Raw genomic sequence first — 6,929 nt, forward strand, 5'->3', positions numbered from 1 at the left:
CGGTGACAGTCTGCCGGCTGGCGTGCTCATGGCTCGGGTCTCCATTAACACCGCAGAAAGTTGAAAAAATTAGACGAAAGTAGTTGTTACTCGACGACTCAACAAGAAAACCAATAACAAATAAAAATAAAATAATGACTAATGGGGAGAAAAGTGTATTTTTGCACGCTAGTAGGGAGCTCTTGTGAAACACGTCCTACTCCATGAATGCCTGGCTCTGCCCCCTCATTGTGGCCATTTTCTATGGCTTGTCACTCTGACTGTCTATTCTTCTGATAACAGGTGTTTAATCAAAGATCCCCACTTTCTAGTCTTGCTCAAGGACCAATCAGCATGGGTATGGGCGGGTTCATTTTACATTGATGGGGATTTGATTGGCTGTTTACCTGTGGTCGCAGGATTAATAATGTTAACGTCAGTTTGGCGAGATAAACAATTCAAATATACTAATTAAAATGGTTGGACCTGTGAGATTTGTACTTTGTACTTTGTAGGTCTGCATTTTAAATGTAGGGAGTAAAAAGTATTTTTTTTTCTCTGAAATGTAATGGAGTAAAAGTACAAAGTATACAAACCTAATAATACTAGAGTAAAGTACAAATCCCCCAAAACAGTACTTAAGTATTGTAACGAAGTACAATTACTCAAATACTTTACACCCCTGCTAATTAGATACCTAATTGACTCTACTCCTTCCATGGCAAAAGTATCTCCCATCCTTCACATATCCATGGGAGGGGGGGTGAGATCTGCCACAATACCTTCAAAGGAAATTGTACATAAGGGACAAGTGCACATAGCATGGTTGGGGCTGCCAACTCTGTGCTGGAAAGACCTTCTGGGTGGGCTGTACAGCTGTAAAATAGATTGGCACAATACAATTTAATATGTCAGAAATTGTCAAACCAAGGAGGTTGGCAGTCCAAACTCAGCTCTGAACTCGGCAGAATCTGCACCTGGCTCGCTGATAACAAAAAACAGAGTCCATTCTCTTTGGATCAAATAACAAACTCAGCAAGGCCGACGGCTTCTCAGTTACAGTGGGTGACAATATTGTCACAAGGAAAGATGAAATTACATACCTGGGCTCCATCCTAGAGGCTAAATCTTTCCTGTGACAAAATGGCAACCAATTGTAGAAGGGTGGATTATCCCTGCTTGTGGGAGTAGTAGTACACAGACACTGGGTAGTAGGATACTATAGTATTGGACCTATATGTACCCCCGTCTTTTGCCCGGAACGTCGTTCTGGAGGGCTTGCAGCTGGAGTGGATGGGGCCCAGGATTTACTAACCTGGGGACTGGTACTCTGGTCTTCCTCGCCTTCCAAGGCGGTCAGCAGTAGCTCCCCACACACCCTCACTTCCCCCAGTACCTCCGACAGCCCTCCCACACCCAGTGACTGTCAGTTCAATAGTATTATTGGGCTTCCCTGTAAGCAGTACCCTTCCTTGACCACCTGTATAGACCCTTCAAATGCTATTCTGTGAATGGGGTCTAAGGGTTAAATAATTATGCAGTCACACTATTTACCCAGGGGTTAGAATAGCAAATGGAAAACGGAAGAAACAGACACACACAATGATCCCGATCAAGTCTACTTTTACTGAAGCCTGGGCATGTTATCCATTACAATTAACACTGTCCTTTATTCATAATTGGCACCGGGTGCTCTCACTGTTATAATGTAGGGGAAGCTCTTCCTCAGAGGCACCGCATGCTCGATACATTAAAACACCCCGCTTGTACTAGGGGAACCCAGGCATGAAGTAGAGAAACATTTGGGAATTCAAATAACCAAATAATCAAATAATCAATAACAAAATAAAACCAAGTAAATGTGGGCCCACGTTACCAAAAGAAAACCTAACCTAAGTCGGCTTAAATTGTTCGGGGTACCCCTTAGACACTGGTTGTTAGCATTCACTTGAATGGACGTTGCTGTTGATACACGTGGTATCGTTAATACTTAGCCAAGATGGCGGACCCACCCTTGTCACCACTCGTCCAGGTGACAAGATGGCGTCAGCGATCCCGCGAGCAGCCAGCAGGCTGGGCAAACAGCATAGGCAGTGGTTAGCTGGAGGAGCGTGCTGGATGGCGTCCTCTGCTGGTGGGAAGAGGCGTCCTCTGTACCGTCTGGGAGACGTCCACCGCTGGCTGTTGCTGGCTTGCTGCTGTCGCGCGAGCTAATACTGTTGCTACCCTAAACACAGCTAAACTTCGGGTCTCGACGCACCCTCCTGCTATATCGGTTGTGCTACTAACGCAACGTGGCTGGCTATACCACCGGTTCTTCAGCGCTGCGCGCCCGGTAGTCTACTCAAGTCAGACGGAGCCGCTAGCAGCATACTAATACACTGCACACAGTAACTACTATAACCCGCTAACGTTAGACGTTAGTCTCGTTAACTCTAGACGTTAGTCCTTCGGTTCTGTATCTCTTACTCACACACTATCGCTGATACTTCTAGGATAACCCGTCACTAGCAAGTACTTCTCATCACCCGTTGCTCGTTCCAACGGGGCTCTCTTCTTATCACCCATCGCTCGTTCCGACGGGGCTCTCCAACAACGGGGGCTCGCTTGAGCACCCGCCCACTGTAACTGCGACTGATCACGGTCAAGTCCACTGCCGAAGAGAGCTTCCTGGTACTCTCGCTCCCAGGTAACTCCCTCTTCCTCGTTGCTTCTCCTCTCTCCACCGCTCCACCTGCCACCACTGCCACTCCGCCCCCTGCTGGCAACCTCCACTGGTCCCACTCAAGGACCGCTCCAGAAAGGGAAAAAGGGCTGCAATGTTATTGTTAGTAATCCATACTGAAGCCAGAGAAGAGTAGCACCTCACCTTGTCGTTAGACTGGGTGAGCTATCCAAAGGAACACTGTTAATCACACGTTACACACACACAGGGAAAGTAACAGTTAGTTAGCACTACTGAATACTTTGTAGAATATTCAGGCTGCTACCAATAAAATAAAAAAGTCAGCCAACGAACAAGATTCTTTTTTTCTACTTTTTCTGTGATTTTTCTATCCATCCCAATTTACCTCTCGTGCCAATTCTCCCTCCCCTGTCCTGATCGTTGCTCGCATATGCCCCCCACTGGCCGGTTGTAGGGAGGATAGAAGCCTTGCATCACATGTCCCCTCCGATACATATGGAGGCAGCCTGTCACATATTTTCACCTGCCAGTGCGGACTCTCATTTGGCGAGGAGTAACGTGTAGGAGGCTCACACTGCCCCCGCCATTTTCCTGACTTTGCTGTGCAGGCGCCCCAACCAACCTGTAGGGGTCACTGTTCACAACGACCCGACTACCACCCTTCGACTTCCCACCCGCTAACTCTGCCAATTGAGTTAGTATGACGGCCGGCCCAAGCTGGAGGCAACGCCGACAGCCGGATTCAAACCCGTCTCTTGTGTTGGTGACGAGCGCAATGTCCGCTGCGCCACCCAGCCGCCCTCCAACGAACAAGATTCTTGTACCGGATCTCCTCTCTGGTCAACAAGAATACTTTGAAGACTCGCTGCTTTTCCACTTCATAGTACCTACTCGACTCGACTCTACTCTGCCTTTTCGGTTTTCCATTGCCGAAATTTGCGTTTGGTACCTGGTATACCGGGTACTTTTTAACAGGAGCACTCATTCAAGGGTACTATGACTATGCTTGTGTAGCACTTGTGTCACTAACAGTAACAGCTGTTCGCCATGGGCACAGTTCTAGATTCGAATGAGGAGAGGAGTAATATACACAATTAAAGGAATAGTAGACCAGAGACAGAGTTATAACAATGACCGGTGTTTTATTTCTAAGCACGCTAGCTAGACATACAGACATACAGACGTGAAGTAAACAGTAGTAGTGTGAAGTATCCCTTTTAGGTTCTTTCATTAACCACTCCTTCTTTCGAGAGGGTTAGTTCGATATCAAGTCCTAGGTTGATTGGATCAACACATTAGGGTTGGTTCAGACGCCTCTACGATGAATTGAAAATGGGGGACCCTGATGTAAACAAGACGAAAGTCTTTCTCTGGTCTGCATCCCCTTAACAATTGTATGTATTGAGCTGTACTGTACTGTACCCATTCTGCAATCTGTTAATAAAGTTTTCAATCAATCAATCAATCTGAGGTTATCTCTAGCCAAAGCTAGGTTCAAGGTTGGATATTGGATGTATCCCTTTATCATGAGTAACTCGTTATCTTTTCTTCTGCAATTGCAGATCAGTAAACTCTATATCAGTTTATCATTTCAATAGGTAAGTGTTTAAACATATTAATTTAAACCTTTAAGTGTGCAGGGAATGCAAGTACCTTATCAGGTGAAATGCCCCTTTAAACTCTTAAGTACCAATAGAAATATTCCAGGTTATAGGAATGCAAATACCTTATTAGGTGAATTTACCCTTTAAACCATCTTTCTTTACAGGAGAACCATCAGTGATTCAACTATAATCAATATGTCATCAATGAGATCCAAGTATCTTACTGGGTACATAGACCCTTTAACTCGTCCTCTATAATGGAGAACATCAGTAGTTCAGGTATCTTACTGGGCGTATTTACCCTTTAATTCTCCCTTCTTAATGGAGAATTATCAGTTCCCATATATCAAATCAAATACAAAATACAATATCAAAATAACAAAAGGTGAACGGGGTCGAAGCCCTTGGAAGTCCTTGTATTCTCGTTCAATCAGTTTGTGTCATAGAAAAGGATATGGTCCTTGGAAGTTCTTATGACTCAAGTTCAATCAGTTCAATCCTACCGGACTGTTGAGGCAACTGGAGTTGAGCAACAGGGGTATTCTAATCAGGCTGGCATTAGCCTTGATCTATATCAGAGGTTCAGTGGGTTGGCTCGCCATCTTGTATCGGTCCGGCACACTGCCTCATCCCGCGTGGGCACACGTGGTGAATGGTGGTCGGCCGGGACTCCTGGAACTGCTCCCAGGGTGGAACGGGGTGCTAGAGAAACCTGGCTTGCGTCAAGCAGGCATTCAGAAAATAAAAGCTATTTACCATCTTTTATCGCTTCATCATCTTTTCATTGCTTTCAGAATGAATAATCAATCAGACTACTTTTAGCTATGCTAAGCTAAAGTAGGCTACCTTATCACAGCACGTGGGAATGTCCGTCTGTCCCATGCTAAGTTAGGCTAAAGTGCGCTAGCATATGGGACATTCCTCACGTTCCATATTAAACTCTCAAAAACAGTCAAAATGTATATATACCATGTTCTTATCGTACAGCATATCAATACAATTATAAGTACTTCTGAAATGGTTTCTTTCTAGTTTTCATTTAACCAAATTGAGCTTGAAGCTTCGATAGCATGACTCAGGATGAAGCTACATTATTAGCTTATAGCATTGAGCTAACGATTTTGTACATTCGACAAATGGACAGCACAATATTGATGAAACTCACCAAAACCGCAGGCTACTTTAACTGCAACGCTTCTTCGGTTTTTTAACTGGGGGAATCTTTTATAACTGTTTGACAACTGTTTTGTGGTGGTATTTCATCTCGGTATCCAGCAACATTTAGCTGCGGCTATCTCCGTCAATCTGGAATCTCATCTGGCGTAGTGCAAGACTCACCTGCCGTAAAGCAAGGCGTGGCTGTTGTGACATCTATCTACGTCATGAAGTAATTTAAAGGGCAGTGCAGCAATTCAAAGGATTTGGTCAAAGTTGCTAATCTCATACGAATATACATATGACCGAATAATATTAACTACTTATGTTCTTACATAATAGCATTAACTATTTATGTTCTTATTCAATGGCATTAACTATTTATGTCCCTATGACTAAATAGTTATGAATCTGAAACCTGGGTTACACTTGCACCTCATGGTACCAAAGCACCTCAAAGGCACTAAAAACAAGACTACAAACATCACAAAACAAACTGGTCAGACTACTGCTTGACCTTACTCCTAAAACCCACCTCACCCCTGCCCACTTTGACAACCTACTATGGCTTAGAGTAGACGACAGAGTACAGCAACTTGCAATGGGCCTGGTCTACAAGATACACTACACCACTAAGATACCCATGTACATGTCGAAATACTTCCCAAAGGTCAGTGAATTCCACGACCACAACACCAGAGGGAGCTCCACAAATCATGTTCAACCCAGATTTGGCTCAAACAAGGGACTAAACACGTTTCGCAATTATGCCACAACAATGTGGAACGCCCTACCCACAGCCGTAAAATATTGTGAATCGCTACCCACCTTCAAAACCGCCCTCAGAGCACCTACGGGAGGCTGCAATTCGAAACTGGCCCCTGTAAATGTCCAAACCTACCTACCACCCAGCCACCCACCCAACCCCCTCCAATGTACAGTTTCTTCCCCCTCAAATGTATATATTTTCTTTTAGGATCTCTGTCTCTTAAACAGTACTGTATATTTGTATATCTTGTATGTCAGGAGGGATAGAAATCAGTATGGAGGTGGCGTCTGTGTGTATATACACAAGGATACCAAATACATCAACCGTACTGACCTTAACCATGATGAAATTGAAACTGTTTGGATTGAAATCTTATTAGACAGGGTGAAACCAGTACTAGTAGGCACAATCTATAGACCACCAGAACAGAGTGGCTTTTATGAGAGACTTGATGGGTGTTTAGCTGGGGTGGAGGGGGTAGAAAAAATTCTTATTGGGGACTGGAACACGGACATGCTACGTAAAGCAGCACCCGTCTTCAAGGCCTTCAGTAGATTTTGTGATCTGCACGGTTTCTGCCAGCTAATCACCCAACCCACAAGGGTATGTGATTCGACACAAACCACCATTGACCTCATTTTGACCTCTGACAAGTCAATGATCTCCAATAAAGGGGTGATAGCATGCGGGTTAAGTGATCATTATATGATTTTCTGTACCCGCAAAAAGCTAAAAC

Source organism: Notolepis coatsorum, assembly GCF_963971535.1.
Source record: "Notolepis coatsorum genome assembly, chromosome: 3".
NCBI lineage: Eukaryota > Metazoa > Chordata > Actinopteri > Aulopiformes > Paralepididae > Notolepis > Notolepis coatsorum.